The sequence below is a fragment of the Leptonychotes weddellii genome, chromosome 8, assembly GCF_054177405.1.
Source record: "Leptonychotes weddellii isolate Sample4059 chromosome 8, ASM5417740v2, whole genome shotgun sequence".
Classification (NCBI taxonomy): Eukaryota; Metazoa; Chordata; class Mammalia; order Carnivora; family Phocidae; genus Leptonychotes; species Leptonychotes weddellii.
In genome coordinates, this window is record NC_138376.1 from 5355437 (window position 1) to 5377307 (window position 21871).

General features: G+C 41.6%; 1 protein-coding gene across 4 annotated transcripts in view; it reads right to left on the reverse strand.

Moving 5' to 3' along the window:
* CDKAL1 (CDKAL1 threonylcarbamoyladenosine tRNA methylthiotransferase) overlaps positions 1-21871 on the reverse strand; it is a 629466-nt gene that overhangs the window by 63970 nt on the left and 543625 nt on the right. The gene's annotated exons all lie outside the window — the stretch shown is intronic.

Genomic DNA, 21871 nt, shown 5'->3' on the forward strand with positions numbered 1-21871 from the left:
ATATATACAATGGAATATTATGCAGCCATCAAAAGGAATGGGATCTTGCCATTTGCAACGATATGGATGGAACTGGACAGTATTATGCTGAGCGAAATAAGTCAATCAGAGAAAGACAAGTATCATACGATCTCCCTGATATGAGGAATTTAGGGATAGAGGATCATAGGGGAAGGGAGGGAAAAAGGAAACAAGATGAAACCAGAGAGGGAGACAAACCACAAGTGACTCTTAATCTCAGGAAACAAACTGGGGGTTGCTGGAGTGGAGGGGGGTGGGATGAATGGGGGGGCTGGGTGATGGACACTGGGGAGGGTATGTGCTATGGTGAGCGCTGTGAATTGTGTAAGACTGTTGAATCACAGAACTGTACCTCTGAAACAAATAATACATTATATGTTAATAAAAAAAAAAAAGCGGCTATCTGTGAGAAATGTGTAGACCAGGGGAAGTGAGGACACGCTTTCATAAAAGAGAATATAGTACGGATATGATTATCTTCATTTAATTTTTCCACAAGTCTTCGCCGAATACGTGCCCTATGTTAGGCACTGGGCTGGGCTCTGGGGATAGCGGGGTGAGTAAAACCAGATTGGGTTCTGGTCCATATGGAGCTTACAATCTAGCGAGGGACTGTGACCAGATAATCACACGAATGTAAATGCTAACTGATGGGTGTTAAGAGCAGCGTCACCTGTTGCACCGAGAGAGTACATATGGTGACCTGGTCTACTCGGACAAGTCTGGGAAAGGTTCTCTGAGGAGGCTCTGGGGCTGAGCTCTGGCAGTGACCAGGAACTAATGGGATGAAAGACGAGGAGAGCATTTGGGGCAGGGAAACAGCATGGAAAGGCCCCAGGGTGGGAAGGAACAGCATTGCTGGAGGGAACAGAAGGCAAGGTGTATCTGGAGCAGAGAGAGCCAGGGGGAGCCAGAGGAGAGAGTCAGCCTCACACACACACACAAAGGGGTGTTGCCTTTTTCCTAAAAGGAATGGAAAGCCACTGAGGAGTTTTAAGTAGAAAAGTGATATAATCAGATTCGTTGGCATAGAAGATCATTCTAGTTTCTCTTCGGTGACGAGGCTTGAGAAGGAAACTAGAATGAACTCAGAGGGAACAGTCAGAAGGTGATTGCTATAGTCCAGGCAAGAGGAGGAGGCTGCCTGGGGCCAGAGACAGGTTTTAAGTAGAAACATGCAAATGTGTCCTGGTCTGTAATCAGTGTGGTGTTTTTCATTGGCGGATTTTCCTTTATCTGGATAAGAGATGTTGTGCTGTATCTTAGAAATGAGAGCATCTTTTGGCACAATGAAACTTTATCCTGGAAAGATAAATCATATGCAATTATATATATGACTATAATTACAGAAAGCTAAAAATACGTAAGTAGGTACACGCTATGTTTCTCACTGGAAAAAATAAAGGTTAGAGGTTGAAGATTTAAACAGTTAAGTGGGAAATTCATGTGCATGTTTAGTTATTCTGGACTGAGTTTTAAAGGATGCAATATTTCTATTTACCTAAATTGAATCACTCAGATTATAGACCACGTTATTTGTAGTTAGCGATGAAATTCACACTACGTTTCCAGACTTAAACTGTCAATACTTCTATGAATACCATCATACATGATTTGCTTGTGATTACTCAAGTCTCAACAGAAGAAACATGGAAATAGATAAGGAACTAACACATATCCATAAAACAGACTGTATGTTTGTGCTCCAGGAAGGGAAACGGCAGGGCAGAAACCCATCCCAAGCTTTAGTAAAGAAGTTAACCAGTGCCTGCAGATATCTGGCCTGTAGTCTTCACGATCATGTGAGTCCGCCCACCCCAGGAAAGCAAGAATAGCATATCAGATCCTTGCAGATGCTGAAAGCTGAAGGCAACAGAAAGAAAAGCTTTGACATTCTGTCACTGAGCTGACAGGACAAAATGGGCTCCAATAAACAACAGTTTGAGCAGGCTAATTTGATGTATTGGGTCCTTAAGCTTCTCCAGATGCTGGACTCAGCTTGGGATGTGAGATAAGAGAAGGGCATTTCACTCCTGAATAACGTCGGTTTGGGTGAAACCAGAAAAAAGAAACCTCCTTGTATATACAGAAGCTGGTTCACCCCCATGCATATCCTCAGAAACCTGCATCAACCCACACCTAGAATGGGTGCGATATTCTTATGTGCTACACACACACGTAAAACACCATATTCATACACAGGTACACAGGAGGACTCGTCGGCTGGCGTCCGGAACAACGGTAAAGCCAGAAGGAAACAAATGCTCACGAGGGCTCTTCCCGTGGACATCACACGACGCCGACAGTTAGGCTCACTTAATACCCTACGGCTCCACAACTATTATAAATAAGATGCTTCTGAATAACATTTCTTTTCCAAATAAACAAGCACATGCAGACACAGATTTTGACTGTGAAGATTTAATTCACGACAGAAGGATGTTGCTTCTGGAGTGAGAACTGCAATCACAGTCCCTCTGGGCACAGCCAGGGGTCTGCCAGTTTCCCGTAACAAGGCTGAGTGATGTGCTCATATTTTCAAAGACTGTTCTGTTTCAATAAGGCCAGTTTAGGTGACTGGTAGATGTCATAATGAAATACAGGTACCGCCAAACTCCTGATTTGGGTCAGGATGACTCAGAACCAACAGAGCAGCTTGCTTTTTACTGGTGAAGCTCTTGACTTCGTTTTTCTTTGCATTACTTAAGTAAAAAAATTTATAGAAACAAAAACAAGACATCAGCAGAAGCATATGGTTTTGTAATTATAAGATACACCGGGCCTGTGTAATCAAGAACGATGAGAAAAGACTGTCTTAAGAACAACAGCGAACATTGATTGGCCGTCTGTTGCCTTACTGTGAAAGGTATTGAATTAGCGACTTTATTACACATTTGTTTTGTTTAAAATCCTGCAAGGGGTCTGTTACTAGTCTCATTTTCAACACTTCTGTCTCAGAGCATCAAAGCAAATTTGTCCAACGTCTCAGAGCTTTTAAGTGCCAGAGCAGGGATCAAACTCCTAGCTGCCGAATTCTGCCAACCTCAAGAGCCCATCTCTTTCCACTCCACCCTCCATCTTTCAAAATATCACTGCAGAAACAAAGAACAAGGTGCAGAAAAAGAAATCAATAAACACATACTAAGAGCCAAATTAATGCATGGCTAAAATGTGTTTCAATCCTAGGCGAAAAACCAACCCAGGCAGAGAGTAGACCCTTGCCCTTGTCCAAGCTTACAGGGCACGCAGAGTTCTGCTCCTACCGACGGCAAACGGCTTGGTACAATGGCGGGCATACCAATCTTGCCCCCCAGGGTCACGTGATCGCTCTGAGCCTTTCCAGCGGTTTGAATTCTATCACCCCCACCCCACGGATGCCTTAGTGGCTACTCCTCTTGCTGACCTAGCTCTCTCTTCTTTCCCACACATTCCTTCCTCACGGGCTTGTCCCACCACTCTACAAATGGCACTGGAAACTTCCCTTTTTTCTTTACTTGTTTACAAAAGCCTTCAATGTTTTAGAAATTAAAAAAATATATAGAAGGGTGCACACACAGAAATAAAATGCCACTTACAGATAACTACTGTTAACACTGTGGTGTATAATGTATGTATAAATAAATGTATAATAATTACTATTTTTATAAAATTGGTATCATGTATATGTTATCTCATAACACTTTTTCAATTTTTTTTAAAAAGATTTTATTTATTTGACAGAGAGACAGAGCGAGAGAGGGAACACAAGCAGGGGGAGTGGGAGAGGGAGAAGCAGGCTTCCTGCCAAGCAGGGAGCCCGATGTGGGACTCAATCCCAGGACCCTGGGATCATAACCTGAGCCGAAGGCAGACGCTGAACGACTGAGCCACCCAGGCGCCCCAACACTTTTTCAATTTTTGACATATCAATGAACATTTCCCCCATCATTCAATATTCTTTTTCAACATGATTTTCAGTGACTGCGTGGCATTATATCACATGAACGCAGCATACTTAACTCATCACCTAGTATTGGATATTTAGGTTGTTTATAATATTTTATTATTATAAACAGTTCTGCAATGAACATCCTCACAGATTTACATTCACTGAGATTCGTGATTGTTTCTTTATAATATATTCCTCTGCCCCTTTGGAAGGCTCAAATACCATCCAGTTGCCCTCCTTACAGATTTTATGTATTAGGTACTAATGCACGGGAAATGGATATCTTGAACATAATGAATAATCGCCACTTGCAAAGTGACTTATAAGTGAATCAACTAATCCATTCACCAAATGTGCATTAGCCTTCTAAAGGTTCTAAGTACTGGGGATGCAGCAAATAGATACCAACCTTGGTCTCAGACAGCTTTCATCATATCAGGACAGAAAATGAAGGAAGGAATAACAGTAAACTATAAAAAGTACAAAAGTGGGAGGTCATGAAAATGGAGAAGAAGGGCTGGATTGGGAAGGTGAGCGGCGGAGGAACTCAGAGTCTTGGGATGGACGGGGTGTCCTGGGTGGGGTCAGGCTTCTCAGCAGCCCCTCAAACCAACTTCCTCACCCTTCCTGCTGCCACATCTATCCCCTTCATCTCCCTATGCTTTCTGTTTTTATTTCTAGCGTGAGTGGAGGTAAAACAAAATATTTTATTTCCAAAGTCCCCCCACAAGTATAAAAGAAATCGCTACTAAATATAACAGCTTCTTAACTCCTGCATCCCCTCCCCCCGACATACACACTGATTAAAAACAGGGTAATTCTGGAGAAAAAGTAGACCACAAAAGGCAATTACTTGGGGGAAAGGGTTTTTCTAGAAGATTATGTAGATCTGAATTATCGGGTTTTTTTAGAACTAAGTTTCTAGATATATTGTAATCAATACGGCAAACAATGCTCATGAACATAAGCGGCTACCCAAACTGGTCAGCAGCAAATAGCCTAAAGGTTTTAAAAGGAAGCAGGCAGAGCACACAGTAATTATATTCTCAAAGTAACTTCATGATCCCTGCATTTTAATATTTTACACGCATAGCATTTAGCAACCACTGAAGCTAACAACTTCTACGAAGCACACTGCTTTTCCATTTCATGTAGATAAGAGCCAAACAATTAAAACTTTAAAGACGACGTCTAATGAGTCCTGGGTACACCACTGCTTTAGAAACAGAGCACAACTTTTTCTCTCAAAGAGCAAATGTATTAGGACTGGAAAATATATCAAGACTCTGAGAACATTCTGGTCTTTTTAAATACACGATCATATTGGTACAAAGATAATAAATCACTCACCATTTGATCTGTTTGAGGTATAAGACACTTTGCACAGTTAAAGGAGAACTGTAGGGGCTAGAGAGAGGGGATATTGAATCATACATGATTCCTTAGAATGGTTTTATATGTGGTAACTTCTTTGTAACTAACTTTAAGCACACACATAAAAAGCAAACCCAAGTCTTCCATCACATACATGTCTGCACGAGTGTGGGTAATACACAGGGCATTGATCCGGCGCTTACCATGGAAGGCATTTCTCTGATCTCTTCACACGTATTAGTTCCATCATTAAGAGAACCCAGTGGAAAAATGTCTTTTTATTATTTCTCTTTTATGGATGAGGAAACTTAGACGCAGAAAAATTAAGTATCTTTTCCAAGAGTATTTAGCTAGTAAAAGGCAGAGCTGGGAATTAAACCCAGACATGAATATGCATGAAACTCTGATGGCATCTGGGGTCCCACTGCCCCTTTAGATCTAGGCTCCAACCTCCTGCACTTTGTCTTATGCAAAAAAGCTCAGTGCCCTTCCCCAAATGACTTCAAACATCAAGGGGAAGGGGACTTGTATTCTCAAGGTCATATCTAGCTCCCAATTTCTGGTCCTCTGACTTAGTTTTGTGGGTAAGTGCACACAGGAGAAAAAATGCCCTCAAACAGAATATTAGTTCTTCCCCCACTATTTCTTCCTCTTTTATCACTTTCTCTCATTTACATTGAGAGAAAGAGTCCCTGTAGTTTTCTACTGAAGAGCAGTTAGCTCTCACTTCCTTCAAACTCACAGCCTCAGGTTCTCACTGTGTCCATTAAACTGTTTATCAAGACGGTTTCCTAAACGAGGCGGCTTCCTTGCCTAAGAGGAATTCTGCTGGCAGCTGAGAGAATGAATGATACCCCTCCCCCCATATGTGCACACAAGGATGGAGGTGAGACATCCTATATTCTGGTTGGCAGAAAATACCGCTATTGATGATTATGCAGCTACCATAATAGAGCAAATCTGGCATATGTTCACTGACTTATCAGAATAGAGACAGGCAATCCAAGTTCAAATGACATCAGGTTAATTCACTAAAGTCTTAAATAAATCCATATGGGAGCAATTATTTTTCTTTGTATTTGAGACTCCGTGGTTAGAAATGACAATGCTTGACGATAAAAAGAAATCACATACCTCCACCCTGCCAATGAGGTTGTCAATATACTCAACAAATGTTAAAAAGTCATGTCAAAACACTATTAGAAAAAACGGGTTAGCAATATAATTGGGGGCATATACAAATTACTAAATCATATGTATTTAATTCATATGAAAATGAATTTTCAAAACATCACCTACTTCTGAACCTACCTCTCAATTATTCACATGGCTTTATATACTAGAGGGGATTCAAAAGAGTAGGAGCATGGAGTTAAAAAAAAAATTTCAGAAAATGAAACGATGTTTCACAAATTGCTGGTATCATAAGACTCAGGCAAAAATATTTCTTTTTTTTTTTTTTTTTAAAGATTTTATTTATTCATTTGACAGAGAGAGAGAGAGCACAAGCAGGGTGAGTGGCAGGCAGAGGCAGAGGGAGAAGCAGGCTCCCCGCAGAGCAGGGGGAGCCCGATGCGGGACTCGATCCCAGGACCCTGGGATCATGACCCGAGCTGAAGGCAGTCGCCCAACCGACTGAGCCACCCAGGCGCCCCAGGCAAAAATATTTCTTGAGCACTGGTGCAAGGCCGCCTGGATTGAGATGTGACTGATACCCCCCGGAGCTGTGCAGCACCCAGCCCGAGTGGCTGCACGAGAGGCCGTGTTTAGGGCACTGTGCTGGGCAACGACCACGAAAGATAAAAAGTAATTCAACTTTTGAGAGACAGTCTTTGCCTTCAAAATGGCTTCACAGTAAGGGAAGAAAAATGGCATTAAGCGTTATATACATAAAACCTACTTCGTAATTTTGAGCAGGAAACGAGTACAAGTTCAAAATGAGAGGTACCGCAGGGAGAGGCTCGAGGAACAGTGTGCCCTAGGTGCTCCCCGAGAGCAAGGCCTGCCATTAGTAGTCACCGTGTCCCTTGAATTTACTCAGGCAGTGCTTGCGGGATGAACAGCTGTGGAGGAGGGTACCGGCTGAGTACGCAGTTGTGAGCTGTTGCAGAGGACGGACTCTATCTTATTCAACCATATACCCTGCTGACCTGCCTCAATGCCTGGTACCTGCTGAGTGCTCCATTCCTATTTAGCAATTTAATGGGAATTAGAGAAGGCAGCAGGTTAAACTGGAGGCTATGACTATGCTCATCTGGAAGCCAAAAGGAAGGAGTCCCCAGAAAAGGGAGACAAGAGCTCTGTCAAGGAAGACAGGATCCTACCTTTTACGAGGAAGGAAGGAAAGAGAAAGATCATGCATGAAGCACTTCACGTGTATGCAAGGGGGAAGGAAAGGACTTCAAAAAGAAAAGGTCACAGATGTCTTCATCTTCTCCCTTAACAAAAATGGCCATCCCCATCTGGAAGTTCATGGATAACTGGCAGCAGACCGTTAACACTACTCCATCGGAGTAAGGGTGGAGGGAGCGGGATGTAGCCTTGAAAAAGGCCAAGGCTGAAAAGAATCCTCGGGTGTGTCTGGGTGGGGGTGGCATGCTGGGGAGGGCTAGAAAGCTTTAAGGAAAAAAAAAAGATATGAACCATATTTCCCAAACCAATGCTTTAATTGTTCAGTCGTTTTATCAAGAACTGTGCTAGGCACCGTGGGGAATTGGGAGAAATGTTAAGATACGGCTCTTGTCCCTGAAAAGTTAAATAACAACCCAGGGAGATTTCATGGTAGAATGTGAACAGACGCCAAACCAAGTGGGGCAGATAAGGGCCAAACGTCCCACGACAAGAACCATATTCATGGCGCGTTATTTCTTCCTACACTCCATTCTAATCATTCTCCCCGCTACTGTTTTTCAGTGTTTCTTTCATGGCTTATAGTCAATAAAGTCATTTTCTGGCCTTCATAGTGGAAGAGTTATTTTTGCTAAGTATTGGGAGTTCTTCTCTTGTTTGTGAAGAAACCATTTCTCTACGAGGTTCACCGAACAAAACAGGTCACGGAGCTTTGGCTGAGCACCGGGTCATTTCTTAGGTGGACGGGATGGGCTATTTTAAGAACTACTCTGTGCAAATACAGGCCGGCTTCCTGGAGCTACGCGACCTACAACAATGGTTCCGGCTGTCCATCCCCGCCGAGGCTGGGTCTGAGGGGGTTAAACTACAAGTCAAATGATTGTTGCTTCTCTCGTGATTCAACACAGCTTTTCTGTAATTCTCCAGAGCTAGGCGGCTGACAGCATGGATTTTTATTGAAGAAATGCTATGACATTTGTTCTAAATGTCACATTTCTCCCCCACAAACTAAAAATAGCATGTCACCCTACCCCTAATAAAATTGTTGGCTTGGAAATGACATTGATAAGCAAAATGAAGCATATAACCTTTTCTCCCCTTTTCTATAAATGTTTTATTTATTCCTGAGTAACATTTGGTATCTTTTGTGGGCTGAGATCAAAGGGACAGATCAGTAAATTTTACTGCTGAAGTAGTCTTTACGGTACGGGATTGTCATTTTGAAAGCATGTTCCAGGCAGGCTCTGCTGTCATTCGAGTAGAAATCTAGTGACTGACAGAAAATATCTGTAGAAATAATGTGTGCTCTCATAGTAATGTGACATTTTATGAGCAGTTTGACTGTTTTCATTACTCTGATTTCAGTCTGGTGAAGAGTAAGTTAAAAAGCCAGCAGTGGGATGTGGAAAGCCTGTCAGGAAGGAGCTGATAGGACAACCTTGAAATTGGGCTGCTGTATTTAATAAGACTTTGTGGCAATTATCGGAAAGTGCTTTAAATATTAAGTGGACTTGAATGCTTAATCTGATCAACTCCAAGGTCACTGGTTTTACTGATAAGAGTGCCGGGCTAACTGACCGGAGCAGCCAGGTTTCAAGCAAACTTTGCGGAGGCTTTGGCCATACTTACCTTCACGACCCTGACTAGGTTTCGTTCCCAAGGTGAAGACTTAGTTATAATATAGCAGAACGTTCAGTACAGTGAACTTTGTATGTGAACTGTTCTCTTTGGTGGTGGAATTGTGTAAAAAAGACCGTGCTGCCGAAAGCACGGTCCTGCACCGGAGGCCAGGAGAGCAGGCTTGTCCCAGGTGCTCTCTCAGGAATCACCGGCACTTACAGCACGGCAAGTAAGGGAACACCTTGCTAAAAACACGGCACACCCATTTTTTTTCTTGCTCCTGAAAGTGTGTGCTGTTTGGTAAATGTGCGGTAAATGCAGAAATTCTTTAGATCCTTGCTACTCACTTGAACTGGGGTGTTCAGGGCCCATGTCTGTTTGCTATTTTCGAGACACACAGTTTGGAATTCCCAAATGACTTCAGGATTGGTGGACGGGATGGGCCCATTTATTTATTTTTAAAGATTTTATTTATTTGGCAGAGAGAGAGGCAAGAGAGAGCACAAGCAGGGTTGAGGGACAGAGGTAGAGGAAGAAGCAGACTCCCTGATGAGCAGGGAGCCCAACTCGGGACTCGATCCCGGGCCTCCAGGATCATGGCCTGAGCCAAAGGCAGACACTTAACCGACTGAGCCCCCCAGGTGCCCTGGGATGGACCCATTTAAAGAGTGAATTTAGGGCGCCTGGGTGGCTCAGTTGGTTAAGCGACTGCCTTCGGCTCAGGTCATGATCCTGGAGTCCCGGGATCGAGTCCCGCATCGGGCTCCCTGCTCGGCGGGGAGTCTGCTTCTCCCTCTGACCCTCCCCCCTCTCATGTGCTCTCTCTCTCTCATTCTCTGTCAAATAAATAAAATCTTTATAAAAAATAATAAATAAATAAAGTTTCATTGGGCGCCTGGGTGGCTCAGTCGGTTAAGCGACTGCCTTCGGCTCAGGTCATGGTCCTGGAGTCCTGGGATTGAGTCCCGCATTGGGCTCCCTGCTCGGCGGGGAGTCTGCTTCTCCCTCTGACCCTCCTCCCTCTCATGCTCTCTGTCTCTCATTCTCTCTCTCTCAAATAAATAAATAAAATCTTTAAATAAATAAATAAATAAATAAATAAAGAGTGAATTTAGCCAACTTCCCAGTGTTTATTTACATCTTCACATGGCTTCTTTACTCTCTGTGTTCACAGTCATCTTCAGAAAGGCTGGAAGGTGCCACTCTAAATGTTCAGTTCCTTTGATTAGCATAAGTTAGGGCTACCACTATAAGCCGTAAGGCTGTGTGGGAATTTGAGGTTTTACAAAGGCTTTAGGGCCAGCAAACGTCAAAAGACCATTAGATACAACTTATTGCAAGCAGACAAGTGGAGTCCTATTTCCATTGTCTACCAAAGCGATTTTCTTATAAAAGTTCCCCTTTTAGAAAATGTTTTCTATTTTGCTGCAACTCCTCGTCCCCCACATGCTTCCTTATGCCTCAATTCTTTGAGGGAGGCTTACTCTTTTATCTCAAGATTAATCTGTCTTAATCATTTGTATCTCTAAGCACCCAGCACATAGCAGAGGCACCATATATATTGATATTCCCTTCATGATACTAAAGCCAACGTGTCTCATGATTCCAGATGTAGAAGCTCATCCTAGGACCCTGGGACTTAACTAAAAATTCGGTCTTCACATCATATAGTTTTTAATTTTTTTAGCCATGAATAATTTCTTTTGTCTTTCTGAAAAGTATGTGTATGTTTTTTTTGGTTAATAGTTTGCAGCTAGCATTGTGTCCTGCCTGCTCACCACCCCCCCCCCGCCCCATTTTATTATCTACTCCTATGGACTTTTTATCAGTATACCACAACTCTTTTGAAATTACAATCAGATGCTTTAAAAATGCTGATCATTCTCTCAAATTTGAAAACATAATCAGCATGCTTTTAAAAAGCCTACAGTGTTTTAAAAAGCCTACTAGCAAAAAAAAGGGAAAGCATATCCCGAAAACCTGTATTTTTTTTTTTTAAAGGATAAAACTATTTATTTGGAACTAAAAGCTATTTCCATGATCTGTGCTCTGTTGAAGACCTACAAAACATTGAAAAATAAATGTATGAGTTTTATAAAATAATTATATATTCTTCTGTATATATTCTATTGTATATGAAGGAGGCTACTTAGATTTCTGACTAGCTGATGGCTGTGCTTTCTATTAGATCTTTTTTTTTTTTTTTTTTTAAGGATGAATTAAGACTATTTTCCCAAGTAATTGTAGCTACAAGATGGGGCAGGGAAGTTCCCAGCTGTGGAAGTCCAACATTTCCCTTCATGGCCCCTCAGTGAAGGCAGAGTCTCCTTCTTTGGTTCATTCACAAACACTCCCATCTTCTTGTCTGCCTTCCCAACCCCCTCCAAAACAAAACATTTATTAACCAAAGCTTCCAACTGTGACAGAAATTACAGTCATGTTAATGGTACAGATGGTGTAAAAAATGCAATCTAAAAACATGATTAAAAAACTCAGGAGCTAGGTAACCCAAGTTCATCTCGGATATGGCTGACCAGACCTCTATGAGGAAGGAAATACATGTTTTTGGTTAATTAATTTGCTTTTATCCATCCCTGTAATTAGAACATGCTTTTCCCCTACTTAATCCTAAAACAGTCATTAGATTTAATAAACCTTTCTCGATTGCCACAAATGAGAAAATGAATTAGTTTAGAAGTAAGTATTAAGCTGGTATTAGCAGTATGATTGTAACATTATGTGAGTAAAAATGTTTTTGTTTAATTATTCAAGATTAAATAATATTTTATAGCTTGTTGCAAGAGTATACAGGGTTTTCTTTTTTCCTTCTTCCTTATGTTGTTCATAAGGTTGTAAAAACATTAATGTTGCCTCCACAGATTACATTCCACCAAATGGAAGTGATTATTAATCATTCTTTCCAAAAATCAACCCATAATTAGCTTCTTCTCGAATCAAAGTAGAGACAGAATCCAACATGACCAAAGGAAGAGAGGGTGGTCTTGGCTGTGCTAACTGAAAAGCTTGGTTTAATGTAACTTTCAAGGCTCCTGTGAATGGACAGTGGAAACAGAGCTGTAAGTCAGGCTTTGTTATTCTTACTATTCTAACATCTAAGCCCTGTGTGCTGGCCTGCTCTCTCAGGGACCCCAGAATGGCCTCCTAACCCCACAGGTCCTCAGCACACTCTATTTGCCAATCTGGTAAGAGAGTTAGTTATACGTGTGGTGGTGCTTCTTTTCACACGATGAAAGGGTAAAATCATTTTAAACAAGTGAAAGACAATATACTATAAAGTTGAGGACCCAAGCTTTCTAGACTTTCATCTTGTTGAACATTCTCTGAATTACATGAAGTTAGTCTTTCTTCTATGTCAAGAAGCATCCCAATGTTCATAGCAGCATTATCTACAATAGCCAAACTATGGAAACAGCCCAGATGTCCATCGACAGATGAATGGATAAAGAAGAGGTATATATATATATACAATGGAATATTACTCATCCATAAAAAAGAATGACATCTTGCCATTTGCAACAATGTGGATGGAGCTAGAAAGTTATGCTAAGAGAATACTTGTCGGTCAGAGAAAGACAAATACCACAGGATTTCACTCATATGTGCAATTTAAGTAACAAAATAGATGAACATAGAGGGTAAAAAGATAGAGGCACACCATAAAACAGACTCTTAACTATAGAGAACAAACTGAGGGTTATTGGAGGGGAGGTGAGTGTGGAGATGGGTTAAATGAGCGATGGGTATTAAGGAGGGCACTTGTGATGAGCACTGGGTTTTGTATTTAAATGACAAACCAGTAGGTTATGCACCTGAAACTAATACTGCACTGTTTGCTAACTAACTGGAATTTAAATAAAAACTTGGGGGGAAAAAAAATCAGGAAAATTGTAAGTCAAACCACTGTAAGTTGGGGACTGTCTATAGATTTTTATTCCACATTTTGGTCAATAGTAGCATGCATATATAGTCAACTGTCATGTGGTTAATTAAAGAGTATGAACATAAGTATTGAATAACTACTAAGGTGAAGAAAAGAAGAAGCATCTCAGTAAAACGTCTTCATGTATTGAAAATAACCCAAGTTGGTCCTCACCTGGATCGTGTGATACACTCATAGCAAAAAACTATTTGTTGGACAGCAGGTTGTGGGGCACTGACATTTCCCCCAATCAACTCCCTGCCTGTGCGTGCTGAAAGGGCCTTGGGTCATGGCACCCACAGCTATTACTGCTTATGGGCCATGGGCGACTTCAGGCTCCCACAACTGTAGATGGGGACCAGGATTATCAGATGGGAAAGTGCAGGACACAGGAGGTTTATTTTGATCACTGGACCACAGCAGAGACTTGAAGGAACCCTGGACAGGAAGGTAAGTTTGAGAATACATCAGAGGGACCAGTCTCTCCCAGGAATAACAGTAGAGGCTCCAGAAGATCCTACATATTCTCATTCGAAAACTCATAAGGCTAAGAGTGAAGGCAACGGGCTCCAGGTGGGTCTTGCCACATTTATTTTGAGCTCAACCTTCTTTGGAATTTGTAGGACGGATTAGAAAGGTTAGAGTCAGAGATCAAAAATGTTTTTTCTTCTGGGCTAAGGGATATAAACTGCAACATTTTGGGGAATTTTAATGGAAGAATGGTGCTCCATGGAGCTGTCAATCGATCACGGCAGCCCCCTTATTATTCTAATTTCAGAGTAGGTAAAAACCCAAGACCCAGAAGGTGCATGTTGGAGCTCTGGCAAATGCCTGGTCCCTGACTCCCAAAGGGATATTTGATGATAAATTTTCTCTTACTAGGCAACCATATTACACATCGTCCACTCCCATTAAGTAGAAAGGAGCAACTCTGGATACAAAGAGTTTAGAAGTGCAGAATCTCCAAGCCACTTTTCATATGCATTTATTTTAATAAGAAATGTTACATTCTAGGGGCGCCTGGGTGGCTCAGTCGTTAAGCGTCTGCCTTCGGCTCAGGTCATGATCCCAGGGTTCTAGGATCGAGCCCCGCATCGGGCTTCCTGCTCTGCGGGAAGCCTGCTTCTCCCTCTCCCACTCCCCCTGCTTGTGTTCCCTCTCTCGCTGTGTCTCTCTCTGTGAAAGAAAGAAAGAAAAGAAAGAAAGAAAGAAAGAAGGAAGGAAGGAAGGAAGGAAGGAAGGAAGGAAAGAAAGAAAGAAAGAAAGAAAGAAAGAAAGAAAGAAAGAAAGAAAAGAAAGAAAGAAAGAAAGAAATATTACATTCTCGTCCTCCATAACTTTTAGTAAATATCACTGTGGTGCCTCGAGCTATAGGATCAGCCACAAATCAGCCACGTGATTTTAGAGAGACACTTAGTTTCTCTGAGCCAGGGCAGCCTCAGAGCAAAATGAAGTGGTTAGATAAGATGAGCTCCATGATTCCTTCTAATACTAAAATTACTTGATTTCATTCTATTCCCTAATACCACAGATTGCAAAGTCTGATTTACTATTCTTTTGTGAGATTAACTTTGAACGCTCCCTAAAAAGAAGCTAGGAATTAAGTTAAGAATAAACTGCTCCTCTATAAAGGAGATGGAATAAAAGAGATGTGTGTCAAGATGGATGCTTGACCTAGGGGTTAATAGAGAATTCCAGTTTTTTGGGATGTTGCTAACACAGTTTCACAGGAGGAAAAATATATATATCCTTTCTAATAATAACTTTACAAAGCTTTTGGAATCTTTTTTACCCTTTCTTTTTAAGGAGGTACTACAGAGGAGATATTTATTCTCAATGTGAAAAGATCAGCTCAGTAAATGAAGACATTTATATTATTGCTTTAAAATTTTTATAGACTTTCTGCTCTTCATCATTAAGAACAAACATGAAAATCTGCACACTTTGGACATTGTTCGGGGAAGGAAAATGTGCCTGCCTGGAAACCGAGGCTGTGAATCCTGTGCATGCAAATGAGCTCCACGCCTCCGGGCTCTGCAGACCTCACAGAAGCCTGTGGAGGACATTAAATCCTTAAGGCTCCAGGTAACCGAAGGGGACATGACCACCTAGCACTCAAGCCCAGCAACACAACGAATTTTGGACACCTGATGAAGTTGAAGCCACTTTCTGTAAATCTCTGGTTTCAATCAAATAAGAATACTTAAAACAGGAAATCTTTGAAAATAGGTGAAGCCATGGCTTTCTCCTTGTCTCCCTCCTCACCCCAGCCCCAGCCTGCATGGTCTCGCTTCCTTCATGTTTAAGAACAGGTGCATCGGTCTGAACTGCGCCTTTGCAGAATCCGTTCCGAGTGTGTGACATGGGGCTCCTGGCTCACAGCACAGAACCTGCCACATGGTAGTTGTTTTAGAAATAGTTGTTAATGGAATACATGGGACTTGTATTCACGCTAGTGAAGGAAAAATACCGAACACTTGCTTGAGGAAGCTCTGTGTCATTTGACCTCCCCAACCATGGGACTGATGGGACAACTTGCAATTTTATGCCCATTTTCACCCATCAGAAAACTGAGGATCATGGAAATTGTTCAAGAGAATACGGTGTGGTGTTGAGAAGATTCTTAGGTAAAGTGCTTTGTGTGAAACACTCTACAAATCAAAGTAGTTAACAGGACTGGGGCACATCTCCATGCATGAAGGCAAAATTTAAAACTTCATATTTATTGTAGTTTCTTTCCAAATATGATGTGCCTACTAAAATTTTGGTGGTTTTTTTTTTTTTTCACCTGCAAACTCCCTCTTCTGTTAGCTATAAATAAGGAGATGCTCTCCGCTTTATCCAGGAATAGCAGGCGGTTCAGCCATAGTGAGATATGCTGTTCTATGACCTGAGCTATTCCAGACAGGCTGTCACTGGGCGTTCAACCCAGAGCAGTAAGCTACACAATTACCCTCCTGCCTGGGGTCCCTGGAGACACAGGTCTGGAGAATTATGGCATTAAGAAACAGTGTTTGGTACAATCAATAGTCTTTCGGGTTGACTTAATGTGGAAAGAAAACAGTATTCAACAATTAGGCTGCCCACAAGCATTCTCTGTAAGAGTGCACAGTTGATCATTTTTATGGTTTAATAAAAATGTATTTGCTTTTGTTTACGACAAACACATCAGGAAACTGAAACATCTCACACAGAATGGCAGTTGGCTGGCAAGACGACACCAGCTAAAAAATAAAAGCCCAGTATATTAAAAAAACAAAATATCAATTTCTAATTTAAATAACATCAAGCCAGCTTTGCTTAAAAACAAACAAAAAAACTTTAGTTTGAGGCTGTCATCTTCATTTTTGCCCAACAAGGAAATGAACAGAAGAGCTTTTGTGATGGAAAATATTAAAGGTTTATGTGGTTCTACCTTGCATTCATGAGACACATTTATCATGACAGACACACTCGCTTTGATGATGCAACACTTAGGTAGAAAGAAAAAAAAAAACAGCCTACAAAATAGAGGTAAGCTGAGGGAAAAACAAACTTTTAGAAATTTATCACTGTGCGTGTTTTTTAACTTTCCAAATCATGGTAGACTGACCTATATATACTATTGGTTGCTTTTATTTTTTATCTTCTGGCAAACTTGTGTTTTCAGCTTCAAGAAATAAAATATGACTAAATAAAATATGAACTTACAGATTGGTTTCACCATCTGAGAATGAGGATATAGGCCGAATCAGCAAATTAACTACCTTTTTACATTTTGAGCCTGATGGAATGATTATCTGGCTACATGCAGCATAGATCATGCATTCTTCTCTGTAACAAGGCAAATTAGATATTTATGCTTCTATTCCAAACGAAGCAGACATGCTGTCTGGCAGGAACTGTTTCTCCACTAGTGAGAACTCTAGCCAGGAAAGCTTATGAGTTTGAGCACTGGGCACCTCAAGCCCGCTGTGCATCAACAGTCTTTACGAGGGTCATTCTCTTTCTTATTTCACGGTCAATAAGGGCACTACTGCCATTACTGTGTCTAACTTCTTGTAATAATTCTGTGGAAAAAACCATTTCCTTGCTCGAATTTGCGCACAAACTAGTTCATGTTTATGCCTTAAGACGGCTCTACTCCGAAGCCTACTTCCCTTTCCTCCTCAAGCGGTCCGGTTGTATTCCTGCCTCAGCTTCTGGTTCCAATTCTCAACTGAACTGCTCCTCTCTGAGTCTTCGTCCTACCTGGCACGATGCTCCTCACATCCTGGGCATGTCAGCGACGGCCTCCCAGGACCCGCTCAGCTGCTGCCGAGGAAGCTCCAGAGCCCATGGTCCGAACAGCCCTGGACAGGGCTCACCTGTTGTCATGTCCCACTCATGGTCTTAGAGCTACTGAGGGTATCCAGTCTTTTTTTTAAGATTTTATTTATTTGACAGAGAGAAACACACTTAAGAGAGGGAACACAAGCAGGGGGAGTGGGAGAGGGAGAAGCAGGCTTCCTGCGGAGCAGGGAGCCCAACGTGGGGCTCTATCCCAGGACGCTGGGATCATGACCGGAGCCTAAGGCAGACGCTTAACAACAGAGCCACCCAGGCGCCCCAAGGGTATCCAGTCTGAGCCAGACCCACGGTACGGAGAATCTTCTATCCCTTCTTCTTACCTCTTCCCTACCTTTGCACAAGGCTTCCTCCCCATCCACCATGCCAGTGTTGCCAATATCCTAGCATGCCCCGTGTCAGGACTCTTTCAAGTTATGAAAAGTGCATGGTTAATATTTGCTGAATGAACTAATCCTTGTCGGAAAATGTCACTGATTGATTCATTCATTCAAAACATTATTCATTAAGTGCTCAGTATGTGTCAGGCACTGGTAAGTTCCTAGGACATCCAACTTGTTCTTGAATAGGTTCCAGTCCAGGAAAAGGCAGAAAGTAAACAGACAACCATAATTCACTGGTTTAAATGTCATGGCGTGCTTCGAAAGCATCTAAGAGTGCCTCTTAACCCAGTCTGGGTTTGTAACCAGCAAAAGCTTACTGGAGGAGATGGTGCCTGAGCTGAGTCCTGAGGGATTAGAAGACATTCACTGGAAGAGAAAGTAGGACAAAAGCAGAAGAAACAAAATCTGCAAAGATAAACAAGTAGACAGAGCTTGGCATGATCAAGAAGTAGCTCAGTAAAGCTTAAATGGAGAGTACAAGGAGGGAGTGGGAATATGAGGTCTGAATAGTAGGAAGGACAAAAGCTATAAGGAATCCAGTGTTTCTTAATGAGGTGTATTGGTATTGTGAGCACAACAATTTTTTGCTGTGAAGGGCTGAGATGTGCCACGTTCAAGGTATTTAGCATCCCTGCTCCCTGGGCACAGAATGCCAGGGTACTGTGCTGGTGACAGCCTGGCTGAGAACCTTGGGTAGATGGATGATTTGGTCAAAAACTGGACAAGTCTCTTAGGAAGATGCAGTGGTACCAATTTGCCTGAACTAAAGTGTTATCCCAAAGGTATGTCCAAGGAAAACGGCATCAGTCACGTCCAAGGGATTTCCAAAGAAAATCACAATGAACTCCTCTAGTGTTTATATCTGGCATCTACGCGAGTAATTTGCAAGGAACTTTACCATAAATTCAATTCCACTCAGCAAGTACTTATTTAAAACCTATGAAATGTCAACTACTAGCGAGTTTCCTTTCAGGGAATTTGAAAATATAAGACGGCATCTCTACCCATGAGAAATTTACAGTCTAGTTGCTAAGACATAATTATGTAAACACACACGACAGTATATAATCCAGTGTTTGACAGCGTATTATCCATATGTTTCATGGGAACATTTAGCAACTGAGTGGATTCCTCTTTACTCCTGCTTCTTGATCTTTCATATCTGACCCACACCCTCTATCAGAAGAGTACAATACAGAAAGACACAGAAAATTGGCAGAGAGCTGAGATTCCTGACAATTAGTGAGTCTTCCCAGTGTTGCCCTTATTACGGATTCTGGAGAAAAATACTATTCTAACTTACCTGGGAGAAACAAAAATATTCTTGTCTGTAACATATATCCTAGTAATTGAGGAGATTTTCATTCGCTTTCATGCGTTTTCCGTAAGTGAAGATTTTAAGGAAGAAGGCACAATAACACTGATCTTGCATCGAAGGTAGAAATTACTTTCCTCTACTTCCCCCAGCCCTATTATGTCCTTCTTAGGAGATGCTGACGGCCAGAAATACCCACATCTAGTAGCTGTGCTGCAGGTACTATCCTCTGCTCTGTTCCCAATGCCCTTCCTTGATGACACTATGCATTTGACCGGACTACCCGGTCACAAAGTACGATGGGCTTCTGCCCGAAGGGAAGGGTTGCCAGTGATTTGTGGATCTCTTTGCTGGGGTCACAAGTCATCAAAAGTAACCTCTTAGAGGGGAAAAAGCCAATTCAAAGTTATAATTTTCAGGGACACTTACAACTGACAAGTTCCAGAAAGTCTGTTAGAAAACAGGAAAGTTCAGTAATACGTGAGAATCAACAATTAGTAGTTAATGCTTGGGCTTAAATCCTTTTCTCTTATGTTAACATGAAAAGAGCCAGGGAGATTCTCATATTGACCCTTTTCAATAATTTATATCTCGTAATGGAAGTGTTTATCACATTCTTTCCTGAAAGCAGTCTTGACCGTGGGTGACTGGAGACAGCTAGAGGTTGTGGCGGTCACAGGCAATGAAAAGGTCACGCAAGGGTGAAGGAGATGCCAATGGCTGGAAGAGGCAAACTTCATCTCACAATTTTCTCCAGGGGTGGATCTGACTTCGAATTGATGTATAAGAATGGGCTTGCCTGGGCTAATCCATGATGTGTGTATGTTTTCATTATAATGTATTTTTCTCAACTGCCATGGAACGATGTGAGAAATAAAACATGAAAATATTTAATAATTCAGTATTTCCAAGTGTCTAGACTACAGAGCATATGAAATAGTAATTGTTTAGAAGGAAGGGAAAGGAAAGGGGTAAGAGATTTTACGAGTACTTACTTACAATGAATCAGTTGTTCTCAGAGATTTATTTCTCACAAAAAGTAGACAGAATTTTCCCTGTTTTACAGATGACAAACGTGAGGGTCGGACAGATTAGGAAATGTGCCCAAAGTTTTACAGCTGGTAGGTGACAGAATGCCCATTCCAGGCTAGGCTCACTTGAACTGACAGGCACCATGCTGCCTAGATGATTTAGCAAATGTGGATTATAGAAATGTTAGAAATAAAACTATGTCCATGACAGAATGGGTGTTTAAAAAGCTTGGGTTGTGGCTGTCTGTGGCTGAAATGACAAAACAATGGTTTCCCCCGAACTCACACGCGTGCGCACACCCTGATAATGTCGGTTGCTATGGCTGAGCTCCTGAATTTATTTGGAGGAACTGTTTTCTTTTGCATGACAAGATGTAGATGGCTAAAAACTTCTTTACCCAGATCTTTTAGGGTTGAAGGCTACAAGCATCATTTGAAACAAAAATATGACTCCGGTAATACACATGAGAGTGAACCGCTATGTTACTGTTCAAGGGAGGGAGGGGAAAATAAAACACCCAGAACAAAACGGAAATGAGACAGAAAGAAGAAGGAAACGCGGAGGACCAGGCACGTGTATGTGTTACCTAGAGAACGGTTCTAGAGATGTTTATAAACAATACAAGGGGAATAGAAGTTGAATAGCTGTGATACTACTAAGACTTTCCGCTCCTGGGAAGAATATGGACACCCATGGCTATAAGTCCCTGGATTCTGACAAGCATCTCCCCATCTCGTCCAACATTTAGTTACATTAGCCATTTAAGAGACTCTCCTTTCATGAGCCTCTGTCTCTGCCATCTGAAAATAATGCGCTTAAATAGCAATCATGCTGTCATTTCACCCCACAAATAGGTTCTCTTCATGAAGAATTCTAATGAAATTACTGCTTTAGAAAAGAAAACCAATTCACATTTTTATATATGCTTCATTAAAAAAAACCCCACTTCATAAAAATAAAGACTCTTTCAAAAGATAAGTATCTCATATACTTAGAATATCTCATCTATTTATCATTTCAAGGCTTTTTCATGCTTTAACTACCAGTTGAAAACTGTAACAGGCTGTGGAAAAGAAAGTTAAGAAGGGTGGATCCGCCTTTGGCAGTGAAGGTCAAGTGCAGCTGGTAAACGACTGAAATAACTCGTAACCGGTAGTACACAGGTTGATCAACCATTACTAAAAATAAATAGCTTTTTTTTTTTTATAGTAAGAACACTATCTTCAACTTGAAACAAAATCACTGCAGCATCCTAGGTTAACTATGAGACTAGAAATTCTAAAAAGCAAATGTTCCCTCCCCATTATAAATGTGATGAGTCTTGGTGACCTTTTGTTCGCATTAATGCTGACAAACTCTGCATAATGCATGACTGTCCCACCCTCCAGCGCCTTCCAGTAGCTTCCTGCTTTTATTCCAATCACTGTATTCAATGGTTGTGAAGACGGGACAGGACACATTAATATGGAGGGGTAGCCATCAGTCTGGACTGTCAATAACCTTGGAGGCTTCCGGGAAAAGTAGAGGGCAAATAATTTATTATAGTATAGGAGAGATAGCTAGGAAGTAGTTCCTCAGAATTA